The following is a 20279-nucleotide window of genomic DNA, read 5'->3' as shown; positions in this document are numbered from 1 at the left end:
TCTGTATGCAGTCCATCCAGCGTCCTAAGGTTCCATCATTTTGCACAGAAAGTATTTTAAATTCTGCAGGCAATTCCTATGTGTACTCAAAGCAGGATAAACTTGAAGTAGTAATATTGATGTTTTAAAGGATTTGATAATACACTTGCTTAGGAAATGTTAATTTATAAGAAAGTTCAGTTTCTCTAAAGGCAACTAAGTGGTTAATGTACTAACCAGACATTTTGGGGAAAAAAAATGCTTTATATTTGAAGTTTAGCATTGCTGAGAAATTTCTGCTATTATTTGTTCACCACGATTGGCCTTTAATTTTGCTTTATTTTGTAATGAAAGGAGACAACCCTGACTTGCAAGCAGCCGTTTGACCCTCCCCATATCAAAGTATAGTCTTCTAAAGGGAGGAGTGTCTCAGTAACCATTACATCCTGGGCTCTGTGCTCTTCTCAGGAAAAGCATAATTATGCCAGGTAAAATAATTTAAAAGAGCACAAGTGGTATACTTAGTAATTATTTGCTATATACATTTCCTACATGCCCAAGTGGTCATGATGTAGGAGTGTCTTCTATCTATCTGTTGCTTTCATTGGTTAATTAATAATGAAAACTGCTTAGCCTGATAGGTCAGAACATATGTAAGTGGGGAAGACAGAACAGAATTCTGGGAGGAAGAAAGCAGAGTCAGGCAGATGCCATGGAACCAGACATGCTGAATCTTTCCCGGTAAGCCACCACCTTCTGGTGCTACACAGATTATTAGAAATGGGTTAATCAAGATATGAGACTTATTCAATAAGAGGCTAGATTTAATGGGCCAGGCAGTGTTTAAATGAATACAGTTTCCATGTAATTATTCTGGGGCTAAGCTAGCCGTGCAGGAACCAGGCGGAACAAAAAGCAGGCCTGCTCGCCTCATTACAACATGAGTTATAGACTCCTATCTTTGTTTAAATTGTTCAAAGTGTAACCAAAGCCAGAGCCTGAAAAAGATTTAAAGATGATTTAATAGGAATGAAGAAGTTCACGATATACCTAAATTAGTAAAATCTTCTATTTGAAGCCATCTCCTCATTAGGCATTAGACAGAGGCAGATGTACTTACACTATTATTAATGAATTTATTTTTCTTTATCATTCTCTAAATATGTGGGTTGATTTCAATGAAAATCTTTTAAATAAATTTGTGTATTAGGGTAAAGGTCAATAAGAAATATGATGGGCCAGAGAGTATTAATACTGAAAAATCACATTTCTTTTCTACATAAGAATGTTATTAATGGTGAATAACAACTTACTTTTCAAACTGAAATTTGAAGGTGAAAAGCTAAATGATGAGTTATTTTCTTTTATACTTTCCATGCAAAATAATAAAAACAATTATATAACAAATTATAAAGTTTCTATTTGTCTATTCAATTGTAGGTAATAATAGCTCAATATAAGTTAATATGTTGCATAAACTATTTCAAGTAACTATTTACATATGAATATATTTCAGAGGAAGGACAAGAAACATTGACATATAGGTAAAAATTAATAATGTTATTTAATGTATAATTTTCAGATGTGTTGTATGATTACAGGCAAAATTCATCTTTCTCTCCAAATTGCATTGCCTAATTTTTCTTCTAGGAATAAATAAGAAAAAGTACAAATATTTTAGTTTTGCTTATTAATCAAGATATTAAAATATGATGCCCTAAAAATTTCTATGATAATTATGAAAATATATTCAGAAGTGATCAAAACAACTTAAGTGTAAGTAAAAAAATATTATAGAATAAACTAGAGCAAAATTAAAATTGTTTTATCTAAAGCTTTTGATGATTCATATTTTCCAGAGGTATTTTTCTTTTTAAAGAAATCAAACAATTTTGTTGTCTTGACCTTTCCCTTTGTTTTTCAGGCAATGCTGGGAGGTGTTTATATAAAGCATCTAATTGTCCCTGATGGCTGATTCACATTGATTTCCTCCTTAGAAAGCTCCTTTTGTCTGAACCACAAAATTAGCAACTCATGAAATGTTGCCTTGTTCAGTACTGGCTCCAGGCAAAACTATGCCCTTCAAAAGGTTGTCCAGGATCCTCTTCATTTTGCCTTTTATACATCATTCCTTCTTTGTAAGAAAGTTCTAACTCCCGGCATCCTAAACTCATTTTAGAACATGTCTGAGTGAAAATATAAACCAATAATTTTTCATTTTTACATTTTTACTTTTAGGTTATAGTTCTGTTTGAGATTTTAAAATAATTGTTTTTACAACTATTTCTAAACATAATATATTTAGTGACCCTGGAATCTTAAGACATTTCTCTTACTCCCCCAAAAGCCTAGATCTAGAGGTTAACTTCTTACATGGCACTTTAACATGTTCCTAATCTTGGGAGGTTCATAGAGACTTTGCAAAGCCTCCAGCATCAGGTGACTTACAGAGATGGAGATAATGTAGTCTAGGGACTATAAGTTTAATTGCTGTAAATTTAATCTCTAAATTTAATTTCATTTTGCAGATTAGACTTATCAGAAAGAACAAGTATTTAAGTTCTTATAATCATAATTGCTGACAACTTTTTATTATTCTGCATCAATAAAAAAGTATAGAAAGTTATTGGCATCAAATGGTTTATTGAATGGGGCTAATAATACAGGAGTTTTATGGCATCAAGTATTACCTTTGTTCTCATTTGAAAAAGAAAGAGAAATAATGAAATGAGAAAAATGGATGAACTTCACATAATTTACTTTTGGTTTTTTAGTTTAATAAAGGATATATTTTTACAGTAGTTCCAAACAATTTTCTCGATATTTTGGTGGTTATAATATCTTTATTAATCTTCAATTTTATTTTATTAATTTATGTCTCTGTTGGGTCAGAGGGTGCACAAAGATGGAGACAGACCACCAAAGTCTAATAAACCAGAAGCAAACTTTATTCCATAAACCAGAATCCAGGAAAAAAAATAAATAAATCTCCATGGGACACAAAAAGCTTATCAGCTACCTGAGACCACAGCCAGAGATGGATTTTGTTAGGCTTGTGGCGAAAGCCAGTGTTTGAACCCACCTTTTTAAAGTAGGGGCACCAAGCATTAGGTCTGAACAAAGAAATTTTTACAATCTCAAGAAAAAAAAATCAGATACAGATTGTCTTACTTTACAATATTCATTAACAGGGTGTTTTTAGTTAAATTAGTGTTTGCACTACATCTATTGTCTTCCTTGGTCCTTCTAGGTGGTGTCTACTGAAGCCCTGTGTTTTCCCCTTTGATGCTACCTGTTTCACATAGCAGGGATAATGCATACCCCAGAGGTTATTTCCTAAAAGTTAACTCAGCTCATATTCGTAGGCTAGATCTCTGTTTGCAGAGAAATGCTTTGGCCATGTAAATAGAGCTAAGGGTTGTAAAGTGAAACAATAACCCACTGTTAATAGTTAATCCTTAAGCTACTGAGAAAGCTGCTGACAGTCTGTTCTCATTCTCCTAGGCTTACAACTTTATATTTCTTTATATCTACATTCTTATTTTTGGAATCTACATTTTTATATTCTTACTCTCAGACCCTTCAGTCTCTTTTTTTGTTGTTCTTCTTAAGTTTTTTGTTGTTCATTATTTTGTTTTGGTTTTGTTAAGTGTCTGTAAATCTTTTTTTACTTTTTCAAAGAACCAGCACTTAAATTTAACAGTACATTGTATTTGTGTGTGTGTGTGTGTGTGTGTGTGTGTGTGTGTATACTGTTGTTATTTTACTTCATTAATTCCATTTTGGGTGCAAGATAGTTTGTCTTTTTGGGTGCCTATGGAGGCCAGAAGATAGTGTCAGATTCCTTGGAGTTGGAGTATAGTTATTTTAAGCTGCATGATTTGGATCTAGGTATTGAATTTTGGTCCTCTGCAAGAACAGCAAGTGCCCTTAGCTCCTAAGTTATCTCTTTGGTCCCTGCTTTGATCATTTCTTTCCATAAAGTAGATTTGGACTTTTTGCTTGTTTGTTTATCGAAACTGTTGAATTTCATCATTGTCTTATTTACTATTCTATTACTGTGAAGGAACACTGTGACCAAGGTAACTGATATAAAAGAAAGCATTTAATTGGGGGCTTTGCTTACAGTTTCAGAGGGATAGCTGTGATCATCATAGCAGGAAGCAGGCAGACATAGTGCCAGAGCAATATCTGAGAACTTTACATCTTGATCCATGGGCAGAAGGCAGAGAACCAGAGACTGGACATGGTATAGGCTTTTGAAATCTCAAAGCCCATGCCAGCAATATATCTCTATTAAGGTCACACCTCTTAATCCTTTCTAAACAGTTATTCATTGGAGACTAAGCATGCAACAATGTGAGATTATTGTGATCATTATTATTCAAACTACTACATTCATTAAGTCATGTACTTATAATCTTTCTTTCTCCCTATCCATCATGGCACTGATAAATATAAATATATATCAGAGTTTTGGGTGTGTTACATATTCATTTCCAATTATTTCTAAGATATGTCTTATTTCCTTGACTACTTTGGCTCATTCATAATTCTATTAACATGTTGTTTAGTGTCTATTGAACAAAAAAGAATAAATAAAAAAGGCCATGATTATGCCTAGGTATGGTGGTGGAGAAGTTTATTATAGATATGAGGGAGAAAACAGGGTCATCTGGAAGAGTCCAGAGTGAACATAGCAATACGAAGGCCATGTACATAAGGAAAGAAGGGGAGGGAAAGCAAGAAAGAAGTTGCAGACCAAGAGGGTCAGCCTGGGCTAAGAGACTAGCATAGTAAAAGTGGCTGAGTTATGTAGGGGTCAGAGGAGCAGGAAGAAGGGAAACCCAGTCCTGTACTTACTTGTTCAGGAAAACAGTTATGGTCTATCAGTCAGAAGGACTCTGAAATAGGTAGGAACTGAGGGATGCTGGGATAAACTGACAGCCAGTGTCTGTTTTAATATGTTAATAAGCATCTCTGTTAGTCATTTGTCCTGAGTTTAAGACCTAATACTAAAGAGACCTTAATTAAGTTTAGACCTTAAATTATTTTTGTTTTATTTTTTGTTTTAAAAAGAAAACAAACTTCCTTTTTTTTTCTGTACATAACAATCTAAGTTTCTACTTCCTCCATTCCTCCCATTCCCTTCACTTAAGCCCTTCACCTCGCCCCCCCCCCCCCATTCACTCTTCAGAGAGGGTATGGCACATTGCTTTGGTAAAGGGCCAAGGCTCTTGCTACTATATCTAGGCTGAACAAGGTATCCATCAAAAGAGAACAGGTCCTCAAAAAGCCAGTACGTGCAGTAGGGATAAATCTTGGTGCCACTGCCAGTGACCCTTCAGTCTGCTCCAGCCATACAACTGTCAACCACATACTGAGGGAATAGTTTGGACCTATATTTATTCCTTCCAAGTCTTTCTAGTGTTGGTGTGCTCCCATTAGCTCAGGTAGACTGTTTCAGTGGGTGTACCTATCATGGTCTTAACCTCTTTGATCATATTCTCATTCCTCCCACTGTTCAGCTAGACTTTGGGAGGTCACTCTAGTTCTCTGATGTGGGTCTCTGCCTCTGTTTTCATCAGTTGCTGGATAAAGGTTCTTTGGTAATATTTAAGATATTCACCAGTCTGACTACAAGGCAAGGCCAGTTTGGGCACCCTTTCTTCCATTGCTTAGGGTCTTAGCTTGGGTCATCCTAAGGAAGTGTTCAATATCCTTAGCTGTTGGAGGAAGCAGTTTGTTGGTTCCCAGCTGCTTAGTCCCAAAATAACTAAACAGAAACTATATTATTTAAATCACTGCTTGGACAATTAGCTCTAGTTTCTTATTTGCTAACTCTTACATCTTAATTTAACCCATCTACATTAATCTGTGTATCACCGTGAGGCCATGACTTACCAGCAAAGTTTCAGCATGTCTGTCTCTGGCAGTGGCTCTATGGCTTCTCCCTGACTCAGCCTTTCCCCCCCAGCATTCAGTTTAGTTTTTCCCACCTACCTAAGTTCTGCCCTATCAACAGGCAAAAGCAGTTTCTTTATTCACCAATGGTATTCACAGCATACAAAGGGGAATCTCTCATCACTTAGCCATCAGGGAAATGCAAATCAAAACAATGCTGAGATACCATCTTACACCTGTCAGAATGGCTAAGATCAAAATCACAAATGATAGATTATACTGGATAGGATATAGAGTAAGGAGAACATTCATCCGTTGCTGGTAAGAGTGTGAACTTTGACAACCACTTTGAAAGTCAGTATGGAGGTGTCTCACAAATTTGGAAAATAACCTAGTTCAGGATCCAGCAATACCAGTCTTAAGCATATACCCAAAAAATGTTAAATCATACTATGAAGGCATTTGTTCAACTATGTTCATAGCAGCATTATTTGTAATATCCAGAACCAGGAAATAACCTAGATACCCCTCAGCAGAAAAATGGATAAAGAAAGTGTGGAATAGTTACACATTAGGATACTACTCAGCAGTAAAAAAAAATGACATCTTGAATTTCACATGCAAATATATGGAACTAAAAAACACCATTCTAAGTGAGGTAATACAGACTCAGAAAAATGAATATGGTATGTACTCACCCATACAAGGATACTAGCTATGAACAAAAGATATTGAGCCTATAGTTCATGATCACAGAGAAGCTAAGTAACAAGAATAACCCTAAGAAAAACATATATAGATCCACCTGGAAATTTAAAATAGAAAAGATCACCTGACAAAATTGGGAACATATAGGTGGGAGAGAAGGGAGAGTAGAAGGGGAGGAGAAAAGAAGAAGGGGAAAGGCGAGGAGAACTTGAAGGAATGGGTTAGTCAAGATGGAGGAAAGACAGAGATGAGAGCAAAGAAAGAGATATCTTGATTGAGGGAGCCATTATGGGGTTAGCAAGAAGCCTAGTTCTAGAGGATTTAATTTCTAAGGACTGCTTTGCTCTTGATTTCCAGCTTTGTTGCATTGCTGACAGGTAGAATTCATGGAGTTATCTCATTTTTTTTCATTTATAAAGATTTGTTTTGTCCCAGACTATGGTCTATTTTAGAGAAGTTTCTATGCAGTTCTGAGTACAATATATATTCATGAGTGTTTGGGTTATGTTAGGACTCAAACCTGGCACAAAATGAAGTTGAAATAACTAAAATAAAAACTCAGACTGGGAACAAAATCTCAATAAAAATAGCTGTAAACATTAGTAAATAATAATTATTGATAATATTAATAAACCTATATGTCTATAAAATTCTAAATATTAATGGCTAAAACTTCTCAATCAAATGGCACAGATTAATTGACGGGAATAAGATCTACACTTAATCTGCTATAAGAAATGCACATTACTAAAAAAGAATAATAGAAAAAAGGATAGATTATTGAATCTACTTTAATCCCCAAAGCAACTATTAATCTCAAAATATTTTACATTGATATGGATTTTAGTTTATTGATACAAATTTGAAGTTAATTTTTATATTGTATTTTGTTGGAAGGAGGCTGCTTGTTGGTTCCCAGCTGCTCAGCCCCAAAATAATCACACAGAAACTGTATTAATTAAATCACTGCTTGGCCCATTAGCTCTAGATTCTTATTGCTAACTTTTACATATTAATTTAACCAATTTCCATTAATCTGTATATCATCATGTGGCTGTGGCTTACCAGGTAAAGTTCCCAGCATCTGTGTTCAAGAGTGCTACATGCCTTTTCTCTGACTCCACCCTTCTTTTTCCCAGCATTTAGCTTAATCTTCCCCACATATCTCTATTCCCTGCACAGGTCCAAGACAGTTTCTTTATTAACCATTAATATTCACAGCATACAGAGGGAAATCCCACATTACGTCCCCTTTTCCGTTTAAATAAAAAGGAAGGTTTTAACTCTAACATAGCAAAATTGCAAATAACATAACAGTTATCAAGCAATAATTACAGTTGTAATATTTATATCTATTTTATCTTTTATCATAACTAAGGAAAACTATAATTACAACTATATGTTCTTCAACTCTATCAAAGACTCCAGAAGGATATAATATTACCTAAGTAAATAAGAAATGCATTGTCAGCAACTTCCAAAACTCTGGGATTGGCAGAGTGATATCTCACTGCCTGGACTGTCACCCTAAGTTCTTTGTACCACTGGGGCATCCATCTTCAGCCTACAGGCCCATAATATCTAGCAGACTTTTCCATGAAGCAGGAAATTTCAAAGACAGTTCAGCCTATATTGGCAGTTTGTCAGTCATTTTCTTCTGTGTCCTGCAGAATGTCAAGCAGACTCTTTCATGAAGCAGGAACCCCAAAGAATCATCTTACCTTTAGACAAGTTCAGCAGTCATTTCTCTGTAGGTCCTGCATATCCAGTTCATCACGCAGTCCAGGCAAGAGTCGTTTCTTGCCCAAATGGCTAACAAACTCTACAAGGAGCCTCGTTATTGCCCATCTTTCTCTTGAAGTGCTGCCAGGAGCAGATGTGTCTCACTGTTATTAAAAGTCCTAAGTTCTTAAAATATTTTAAATGCCATATTCTGTACTCTTTGAAAGGTTTGAAGAATGCCTATCTATCTGAAATACATTTCTGTACATCTAGAAAATCTAACATGACTACAAGCTTGAGTATTATAAATGACTATATATTAACCTCTATTTCTTAATTATACATTACATTTTTTTCCATTACATTTTTTTTTATTGAGAAAAGGAAAAAAAAAAGTTTCCACCTCCTCCCAGCCTCCCATTTCCCTCCCCCTCCTCCTGCCTTTCTCCCCCTCCCTCTCCAATCCAATGAGCAGTCAGGGTTCCCTGCCCTGTGGAAAGTCCAAGGTCCCCCCCCCTCCGTCCATGTCTAGGAAGGTGAACATCCAAACTGGCTAGGCTCCCACAAAGACAGAACATGAAGTAGGATCAAAACCCAGTGCCATTGTCCTTAGCTTCTCATCAGCCCTGATTGTTCGCCATGTTCAGAGAGTCCGGTTTTATCCCATGCTTTTTCAGTCATAGTCCAGCTGGCCTTGGTGAGCTCCCAATAGATCAGCCCCACTGTCTCAGTGGGTGGATGCACCCCTCATGGTCCTGACTTCCTTGCTCATCTTCTCCCTCCTTCCACTCCTCATTGGGACCTTGGGAGCTCAGTCCAGTGCTCCAGTGTGGGACCCAAAAAGATGAACATGGGATGTACTCACTCATAATTGGTTTCTAGCCATAAATAAGGGTCACGGAGTCTACAATTGGTGAACCTAAAGAAGCTAAATAAGAAGGTGAACCCAAGGAAAAACATATAGTTATCCTCTTGCCTATGGGAAGTAGACAAAATTGCTGGGGAGGACAGTGGGACCTTGGGGGTGGGGTGGGTTGGGGGTAAGGGGAGATGGGGAGAGAAAAGTGAGAAGGGGAGGATGGGAGGAACTTGGGGAAACAGGATGATTGGGATAAAGGAAGGTTGGATAGGGGAGCATGGAAGCACAATTCTTAGTTAAGGGAGCCACCTTAGGGCTGGCAAGAGACTTGAACCTAGAGTGGCTCCCAGGAGCCCAAGGCGATGTCCCCAGTTAGTTCCTTGGGCAGATGAGGATAGGGAACCTGAAACGACCCTATCCTATAGCAATACTGACGAATATCTTGCATATACATTACATTTTAAGTGAGCTGCACAAATACAATACCTTAACCAAGAGCAGAAATGTACATATACACAGTATAACAAAACTGACCTTAAATTTGTATCAATAAACCAAGAATCATACCAATGCAAATCCCTATAGCAGCACGTATTTTTCTACTCTTGTTTCGGATACTGCATTTTTGTAGCTCATTTAAAATATACAAAATTAAGAAATATAGATTAATAATATTGGTCTAATATAACCAAATTTGGAGTCATGATAGGTATATTTGAAGGGCATACACACATATATTTACGTAGATGACACTGGGTGTAGCTTGAGCGTAGGAGACCTCAAAGTCTACCCCCATAATGACATGTTTCCTCCAACAAGGCTAAACTTCCTAAAACTGGCACTCCCAATGAGCTTATGAGGGCCAATTACATTCAATTATCATAAGTAACTTTAGGTGAGCATATCAATCAGACTCAGAAAGAGCACGCCACAGATGGAGCTCCTAGCTTGGACTGAACCTAGAAGGGCATTGAGGGACTTGAAACTGATGTAAGAGGTAGGAACTGAATCAGACTCACCAAGAAAGCTTGCATATGTTGTTCCAAACTAAACCTGGAGGGGCAACATTAAAAAATAGTGTGGAAGATGGTCCTGAGTTAGTAAAGAAAGCAAGAAACAAGATGCCTGAACCTAAGCCTGGAGAGGGAGTATGGATGGGCCCTATTATATACTTATAAAGTTAGTTTTTGTTGTAGGGGTTTCTGTCCTACCCAGTTCCTGCAATTGTTAAGTCCCAAAGAAATCACACAGAGGTCTACATTACTTATAAACTGATTGGCCCATTAGCTCAAGCTTCTTATTAACTCTTATAACTTATATTAGCCCATTATTCTTGTCTATGCTAGCCACGTGGCTCCATACCTTATGCAGCAAGGCAGTCATGTCTTACTTCTTCTGTGGCTGGGTCATGACAGCAGAATAATCTTTCTTCTTCCCATAATTCTCCTGTTCTCATCACCCCACCTCTACTTCCTGCCTAGTTGTCCTGCCTATACTTCTTGCATGGATACTTCCAATCAGCATTTATTTAAAATATAATAAACAGGATACAGACAATTGTCCCAAACCAAGTTTTGTCTCCAATTTTCCTTTCCTATGCATGTTTACGTTTTATTCTTTCTTTTTAAGGTATGTTTGTTCTTTAAGAAAACTAATGGAAATTTATTTTTTCTTATGAAGCAATGTTTTATTTAGATTATTTATTAAATATAAATATATGTATGTATATTATATAAAATGTAAATGATGAATTCTCTATTTAATAAAATGTGAAGACAAGAATACTTATGTAGTAAACTCATAAATACAGTATACATGAAAGATTCCTTGTAGCTCATTGTGATTATATACAGGGAAGCAGATGGTTTAAATCTTGCTGGCTTGGCAAGAGCCAATTCTACCACTGAGTCACCAATTTTTATTGGCTGGTTTAGAAGGAGTGGTCTTTTGGAGATTAAAAAATTCTACCACAACACATAATCTATAACACAGACCGTAAATGCAAGAAAGCATTTAATAGTTAAATAAAAAGCAATAGATTCTAAAATTAATAGGCATTGTCACTTAAATGTTCCCAGAAATGAAAAATTATCTGAGGTAAAGTTCTTTGGAAATTTGAATGCAGGACGCAGATAAAGAAGGTACCAGCATAATCATTTTCATGCTGAAAACTATTGAAAAAGCTGCAGTCTGCAAGATGCCATTTAAGTGCTGATAGTACAACTCCTGCACTCCTCTCTGGATCCATCTGAAATCAATTTTTGCTTAAAGGTTACCTTCTGTAAGCCTGAAGTGCTTGTAGTTTTCTCATAAACACCATAGTATTTTTTTGTTGTTGTTGGTGGTGTTTGTTTTTTGTTTTATACTTGAGCTGACACTGATCCGCATCTTTTCACACAGATCACCAGACTGTCCTACCTCAGGGTTTCCTAGACAGCTCACACCTATTTGGTCAGGCCCTAGTTTCTGACCTAGCCTCTTTGTTTCTCCCCAAATCTAAATTCACAGGGTATATACAAGATATTCACCTTTGTGGCCCCTCTCTGCAAATTAGTCAAACTAACACCTCTGCTCTTCTAAATTTCTTGTCCAGCCAGAGATCCAGAGTCTTATCTTCCAAGGTCCAACTCTTCACGCCTCAGGTCATCTGCTTGGGCCTAAACATTACCCCAACCCACAAAGCCATCACTTTGGATAGAAAGCGCCTAATCCAGTCTCTTGCTATCCTCTCTACTAAAGAGGAAATTTTATCATTCCTAGAAATTACTTATATTCTTGGACCCCGTCTTTCTCCCTCCTTGCTCACCCCTTATATTAGGCAGCACTTGGCCCCTCACATGAAACCCTTCTCAATCCTAAACCCTTTCAGAAGCTCCTTCAGGAGCTCCTCCAGGTTCCAGCCCTTTATCTCCCAGAACTAATTTATTCATTCTGCCTTTATGCAATACAAAAAGATGGATATGCTCTTGGGGTCCTAAGCTACCAGCTGGAACATTCCTTTGCAACTGTAGCATAACTGTCAAAAGATCTAGACCTTCCCTCTCAAGGATGGGCATCTTGTACATGCATTTTAGCAGTTATGGAGCTCCTCATTCATAAATTGGAAAACTAAGCTTTGGGTCACCCATCACTATCTTCTCCTTCTACAACCTATCTCATTTCTTAACTTATAAAGACTTTATACTCTACCTCTTTCTCTCTAGCTGAAGATGACACAGTGACTTTCTAAACTGCCCACACCTCAATATCTCAAATCTTCTTCCTCAACCAAACACTAACCACTCCTCACCTCTGTCTTGCATTGAAATACTAGAGGAACTACTGTTCCATCTCTCACACATACAGGAGCATATAGGAGGGCATGTTGCCTCAGGCCACCTATTTCTGATACATAGATGTCAGCCCCCTTTTACTTGAGGGGACCCAAAAAGCATGCTATGCCATAGTTTCAGATACTGGGGTGATTGAAGCACAGGCTCTCCCTGCCCACACTACTAACATACTGAATTAATAGCTCTCACCTGTGCCTTCCAATTGGCACAAGGACAAAACCTAAATGTGTACACAGACTTCAAATATTCTTTTCATTTCCTCCATTCCCTTGTTGCTCTCTGGAAGGAGCATGGGCTACTTACAACAAAAGGAGGATCCATAACTAGCTCAGGTTAAATTATGGCTGTGCTAAAGCCTTGCATCTCCCCAAAGATATAGGAATTATTCACTGCCAGTCCCATCAGACAAACAATTCCATCATCTCTAAGGAAAACAACAACTGGGCTGATGAGGCAGCTAGAGCAGCAGCCCTTCATGTCCCAGACTCACCTCACTCACTTCAGGGAGGCTATACACAACAACACACATCCCCACAGTCAGCTCCTGACTGATGGAGGAAAGTCGTCTGTCTATGTGTTACTCTCATTGGTTAATAAAGAAACTGCCTTGGCTTTTTGATAGGGCAGGATTTAGATAGGTGGAGTAGACAGAACAGAATGCTGGGGGAAAGAAAGCATAGTTGGGCAGATGCAATGGAGCCAGCCGCCAGGTCAGACATGCTGGTAAGCCACCACCACGTGGTGCTACACAGATTATTAGAAATGGGTTAATCAAGATGTGAGAATTAGCTAAGAAGAGGCTGGAACTAATGGGCCAGGCAGTGTTTAAATGAATACAGTTTGTGTGTTGTTATTTCTGGTGTTAAGCTAGCCATGTGGGAGCTGGGAGGGACGAAAAGCAGGCCTGCACCCCATCACTACACCTGACACTCAACAAATTCTATCTGATCTATACCAGCTCTTTCATCCTAATAGCTAACTGTCTCATTTTGTCAAGAACCACCTCCAGTCCAACCCTGAGGACTTGCCTTTCTTAAGAACTATTACTGCTTCTTGTCATATACTGTCAAATGTCAGACCTTAATCCCAGACATCATGCCCCCCTCTCACTTTTTCTTACCCCCTAGACCAGGAGCTCCCTCCCAGGGACTGACTGGCAACTTGAATTACATACCCATAGTCATATGAGTTAAATATCTCCTGGTTTTAGTAGACACATTCTCAGCATGGGTGGAAAAATTTCCCACCACTAACAAAAGGGCTCAGACAGTCTCTGATCTTGTCCAGGAAATTATTTCCCAATTGGTAATCCCTACCTCTCTCCAGTTAGGCAATAGTTCTGAATTCATTTCTCAGATCTTCCAAACCCTATCAAAAGCTCTCAGAATTCCTTGGCATTTTCATATCCCATATCACCCTCAGTCCTCAGGAAAACATTCTTGTTAAAATATCACAGGAACTTCACCTTCACTAAAGTTCTTGCCTCTAGCTGCTGTTTTCAGGCTCTAGCTTCTCCCCAAGTAACCACATCCTTTTTTTAATTTTTATTTATTTATTTATTGGTTTTTCAAGACAAGGTTACTCTGGATATTTGGAGCCTGTCCTGGAACTTCCTCTGTAGATTAGGTTGGCCTTGAACTCCAAGATCTGCCTGTCTCTGCTTCCCAAGTTCTGGGATTAAAGTTGTATGCCACCACTGCCTGGCCAAGTAACAGCTTTCAATTGTGCCATTTGGACTCATGTATGGGAGGCCAGTTCTAACCCTTGACCTCCCCAACCAAACCCTCACCTCTCCCTGACCACCTACTCACCCCCTCCCCACTGTACTGTATCATCTCTGTTTTCACCTGTGGAACTTTATTGACTACCCCCTACCACAAACAGGCATCCAATCCTTGTCCATAACCAATTGACATCTGGAATCAGGTTCTTGTCTCTCCTCCAGACCAATGCCCCTCACCCCTTTCCTCTAAATGTCAGGATCCCTTGAAGGTAATTCTTGTAACCCTCATAGCTCCTAAGTTTGAGGGGCCCCCTCATTGGATTCACTTAACCCACCTCAAACTCTTCTTATGGTAATCATTCTTCATATACAGAAACCCCAATAGAGTGCTGCTTTTAAGTTTCAGAGGACCCCGAGGTCAACTGCCTTGTCTCCAAGTCCAGAAAAATGAGGCTTCACCCCACAACTGTACTCAACTTAACTAGTCTGGGAACCTCATATGCTTTCCTTTCTGACCCCTCTCCACCTTCTACTGTCTCTACTAATCACACCCTGTTTTATCAGTTTCATTCCATGTATGTCCAATGACATACTTAAAATTTCTTTTTTTTTTTTCAGCTGCAACCTTTTATTGGAAACTGTTTTTTTTTTTGCCTTTATTTTTTAAAATTTCTAAATTAACTAGTTAGTTGCTTTTAAAGGACTACCAACCATTATCCACAGAGATGGAAGCATAAAAACTATCAAACATTCCTGGGTGATATGAAACCACAGCACCCTAGAAATATCAACACCCCAAACTCAAAAAAGGTTCACAGAATAGATTTCAATATAACTCTTTACTATTGACTACTCTCAGCCATCAACCACCTGTGCTTCCTGAGTGTTAAGGTGATGCCATGATGATGGGGAAGGAGTAGGTGCTTTAGGTTTATTTATGTGAAGATAGAAAAGCTTAATTGGTGATAAGGGAAAAGTGCTTTGAGTTGTGTGAAAAAAATAAATCATGTTCCAGATTCCCTTTTCTCATTATGTTACTACCCATAACATAAACACTCACTGAAGGAATTCTGATAAGCTGTTAAGCTAGCTCTGGCAGAGAAATGCCTATTATACTATACCTCTATATTTTCATAGCCACAAGCTCAGGATTTTAAATTCCCTTGGCTTTTCTTTTTAAATAAAACTTATCTGTTAACAAATTCAAAGATTTCTTATAAACTCTGGGGAGTCAACTTGGATCCACCTCAAACAGCATCTTGCCTGGTCCAAATGGCACTGGAAGTTTCCTCAGAGCCTGGACAGTTGTGAGACAACCCAAACTCCAGATCATGGCCAGCACCCCAGCATTCCCAGGTTCCCCCAAGATTCTGATGCCCCTGGATTAGCAGGAAACAATCTTGAGAACCTAACACCTTCATTTCCTGCCCCACTTACCATTCCTAACTCACTTTTTTATGATAACCAAAAGGGGAAAATGTTAGCATTTCTGCCAACATCTAGGTAGCCCCAAAGTCCTATGGCTGCACAAGTGTTTTGAGTACTCAAGCAAAAACTAGAAAGCTCAGGGTTCTATGACCATATAATACTTTGTAACCTATGTGCATACTGTATGCATGCACCAAGGCCCCTTTAAAAGCAGACTCTCTCTTCACTACTTCCTTTTCCAAGGCAGGCCTCCCCACAACCCCTCTTTTAAACCCCTATCAATAAACTTCCATGTGGGTGTGCTCACATTATGCTTAATCCTCACAATGCTGATCACTTCACAGAACAATGTACTTGTTCTAGAGATTTGAAAAAAAGAGTTTCATTGTAGCACAATTAATAAAAATATAGAGACAGGTATTGGGGTTCAACCTGAAAATTACAAAAGCAAAGCAACCACGCCACTAGAGAGCTAGATGGGTCTATACAGTCTAGGTTTGTGCAGTGAGCTCTGTAATGCTCATTCAAGTTGAGTTTGCCTAGTGATGTATTGTCTGTAATGTCTTGCTGTCAGATGGGATATAGTTGTACTATAATTACGTGGAATTCGGTCCATAAAATTTAGGATGATTAAATGTTTGAGAATGTGTTGATATAATGCACTGTCATGTAACTTTTAAAAAGACTGTTTCAAATTAAGAATCATCTAAAATATTATTAATGTAACCACTGAATTAGTGTTAGAGAAATAAGAAATATGGAGCCAATATAGATTTTATCGCAAATTGCTTCTGAAGTTTTCATGTAAATTGAAGTCAAAAGAAGTTTTTCTTAAAGCTGGGGAGGTGGCTCAGAGTTTGAGTGCTTGCTGTTCTGTTGTGAGACTGGAGTTTAGATTCTTGCACTGGCATTACACAGCTCACAAACACCTGTACCTCCTGCTCCAACAGTGCTGACACCCTCTTTTGGCCTCTGTGAACATCTACACAAATGTGGGCCTACACACCCACATATACACATAAACACATAAGTAAAATATTATAAGTTTTAAAGATTTCAATTTATTTTCCTTTGAAATAGCTCATGTGTCTACAGGAAAATATCTGTTTGTAATGAAACTAAAGCGGGAATTTTGTTTTGTTTTGTTTTCTTCTTACAAATGGGGATCCTGGGAAGACTTGATATTAATAAATGTCAGAATATGAGGAGCAACATTACATATACTTTTGATATTCTACGTCACCGAATAAAAGTGGATAGGTTTTTTTGTTGTTGTTACATCAAATTGACTTTAGTACTGAGCCAAATACTTTATAAGCTTTATTTAAAGAAAAAGCTTCTTGTCCTACACACAAATCTATCTAATATCCACAAAAGACAGGTAATTCTCAAAAGTATTTTACAAAGTTCTATAAAGACTCAGGAAATCAATGTTAATTGTGTTACTAAACCTCTTATTTAAAGGTACTTGTTTTATATAAAATGTCTTATAAATTATTATATAACGTCAAAGCAATTCCAATATTATCAGTAGGCTAGTATATTAATTTTGGATAAGTGACTTTTTATTACTTAATTCATTATATATCTTAGAATTTTGAATTGTAAGCATAGTTAATTCAGTATATAGGAAACACCCTAAATGGTTGGTTCTCATCAAAATTATGTACAAACTTTCTTTTTAGTAATACATCTGACTTTGTTTCTCAATTTGAATATGTTAGTATCTATCCCTAGTTCAGGATGGAATAAATTATCGAAGTGCTTTTGCCTTCACTCTTCCTTAGGACTTTCTGTTTGGCTTGATTTCTCTTTGGTTAAATGATTCACTTTGAACTGTCATTCAGTCTTTGATAAGAATGTCATAGGAATGGACATGACAAGCACAGGCCTGTAGTCCTAGCACATGGAAGGTTGAGGCAGGTGGATTACATATTTGAAAAAAGCCTCGGTTGCTTAGTGAAAAATCTGTTTAAAACACAGAAGAACATCATAAAAGTTGTCATGAAAAAAATTGAACAGAACAGTTTTCCAACTATTCCATTTTTCCCCTGATACAGACTCAGATAACTTCCCACACAGTGGCAGCTTGCATTGCGATATTTTACCTGCTGGCTCATTGAGTAAGGCTTCACGGCATTATGTAAAGGTGCAGGGGAACAAGATTTATTGAAGATATAAATTCTGGAAAGAGGCGGCATGACACTCACTTCAAGGGCACATGGGAAAGTTCCAGTCAGAGGACAGCTGCTCTGTAAGGTTATCTCCCTGGAAATTCAGAAGGGGGAAAGATTACTTAGAGCATGATCATATGGATAATTCAGTCTCTGAGCTTTAGGGGTAGTGCCTTTTACTTGGTGCTTTCTTTCTCTAGGATGATAGTGTTAAAGGGCATATGTCTTCCTAGTGATACAGAAAGGTGAATGATTATTCAATATGAATTACAGATCAGTACTTGACTGAGCAATTTTCCTCTAGAGAGAGGCATTTTCACAATTTTACAAAATTGTCTTTGGTCCAGTTTTTCTTTCTTTCTTTTTTTCCCCCTGAGATCATATTATACTCCAAACCCTCCCATATATCCCATACTACTCTTTTTCAAATTCATGACCTTTTTCTTCATTAACAGTTACTGCATGCATATATTTTGCTAAATATAGCCTGGTCTGTCTATAGACTGTTACTTGTATATATGTTTTAAGATTAGGTATTGGATAACAAATTGGTGAGCTTTTCTCTGGGAAGGAATGTTTCTTTCACTGTGAACATTCTGTTGTTGCCTGTAGTTCTTGTGTAAGGTTAATGCCTAATGGCCTTTCTCATGTCAACTTGGGCATAACTATTGCTACCATCCTTTTTCAGTTCATGTTTAGGTAGTCATGTTGGTGACACTTTGTGGGTACAACTTCTGACATTCTTAGGAGATACGGTCTCACAGAAAACTCTCACTCTGATTCCTACAATATTTAAAGTTCCTCTTCCCGCAGTGGTTTTCCCTAATGGTCCCCGACTGTTGCAATAAGAATTTTCCTGATGAGGGGTGAGGACTACACTTATCTGTGGATATAAGGTCAAATATTTAGAATAAAGTTAGAGATTATGATAGTTTAACAAAATAGTGGTTGCAGGTTTTTCTTCAAGATTCATGACTTCACTAGCCACAGGTTATTTGCTAGGTCTCCAGTACCAACCATGATTTCCCTCCTGTTGAGTGAGTCTTAAGTTTGGTTAGAGAGCGCTCTGCTATTGCTAAGGAATGAGTACCATTACAGCACTCTAGGGTTATGATCTTATGCTGGTCATTATTGTAGCTCTTAAGCATTATAGTTGGGTAGGGATGTTGGATTATTTCTTCCATCAGAAGCTTCCATGGAGCATTCTGGTATCATGTGTGCTAAGTCCTCAGGGAAGAAGTGTTCAGGTTAATTCCAGTTTAGAGGTCTCCGAGCCTTGTGTCTGAATTGCATTGTGCCTTTATGAATACAGACTACCTTAATCTCTGAGAAGCAATCAAAGACAATAGCAAAAACTTGTATGGTTTGGGAGTCTCCTAGATAACCCTAAGCAGCAACTCAAAAGAGGGCTTCTCATGCCTGACATTGAGGTTTTTGTTAGAAGGTCTCTGGCTTGTGGGGAGAGAATTTTCAGCCCATATGAGAAAAACCTCATTTAAATTATTTATGTATGTTTATACAGTCTTAAATGTGTCATAGTTTTTTGTAAAGAGTTAAATATAAAATTTCTCATGTCATTTTTACAGACCTATATTGTTATTTTATCCCCTTTCTTCGGAATTAATCTTCTTTCCAAATTCCTATTTTCTTTTCTTTTAATTTTTCTCTTTTTGGTACTTCCTGATTAGATCGCTTGTACTCTGCTATTTATCTATCTCCCATTCCTCTACCTAACCATGGTCTCTTTTTACTTTCCTGATTTCTCAAGTTACCCCTAGATACGTACTCATGTCTGAATATTTGGAACTAACAGTCTCAGATGAGAGGAAACATGAAATGCTCATCTCTCTGTATCTGAGTTGCTTCACTCAATATGATCTTTTCCAGATTCATCGATTTATACGAAAAACTCATGAATTCACTTTATTTATAGCTGAATAGTGTAAAAGTACCACAGTGTATATGGATCACATTTTCACTATCCATTGATTAATTGTAGGACATTTAGGTTGTTTCTATTTCCCAGCTATTGTGACTAGTGCAGTAACAAATATGCTGAGCACATATACATAAAGTAAGATGTGGAGAACTTTGAGCAAATGCCAGAGAATGATATAGCTGGTCATATAGGAGATTCATTTTTAGCTCTTGAGAGACTTTCTTAAGAGGTTGAAACAGTGTAGCAAACAAAAAAATAAAGAAATGTGAACAATATAAGATCTGAAGATGTTAGAATAGTGTAATTATCTTTGGGAGCATGATGCTGTGCTTGGAAGTGGGATAGAGAAGAAAAAGGACTTGCTGCCAAATTCTCAAGCATATCTTTTACAAAGGACCACGGAGGTGAATTGCAACTTGTAAAGTGATTTGTTAAAATTCACTTTATCAATCAATTCCTTTGAAATCCAGAGGTAAATGCAAGTTGATCAATCTCTTGAATAACTCTGATT

Source organism: Microtus pennsylvanicus, chromosome 1, assembly GCF_037038515.1.
Source record: "Microtus pennsylvanicus isolate mMicPen1 chromosome 1, mMicPen1.hap1, whole genome shotgun sequence".
Classification (NCBI taxonomy): Eukaryota; Metazoa; Chordata; class Mammalia; order Rodentia; family Cricetidae; genus Microtus; species Microtus pennsylvanicus.
This window is presented reverse-complemented; position numbering follows the sequence as displayed.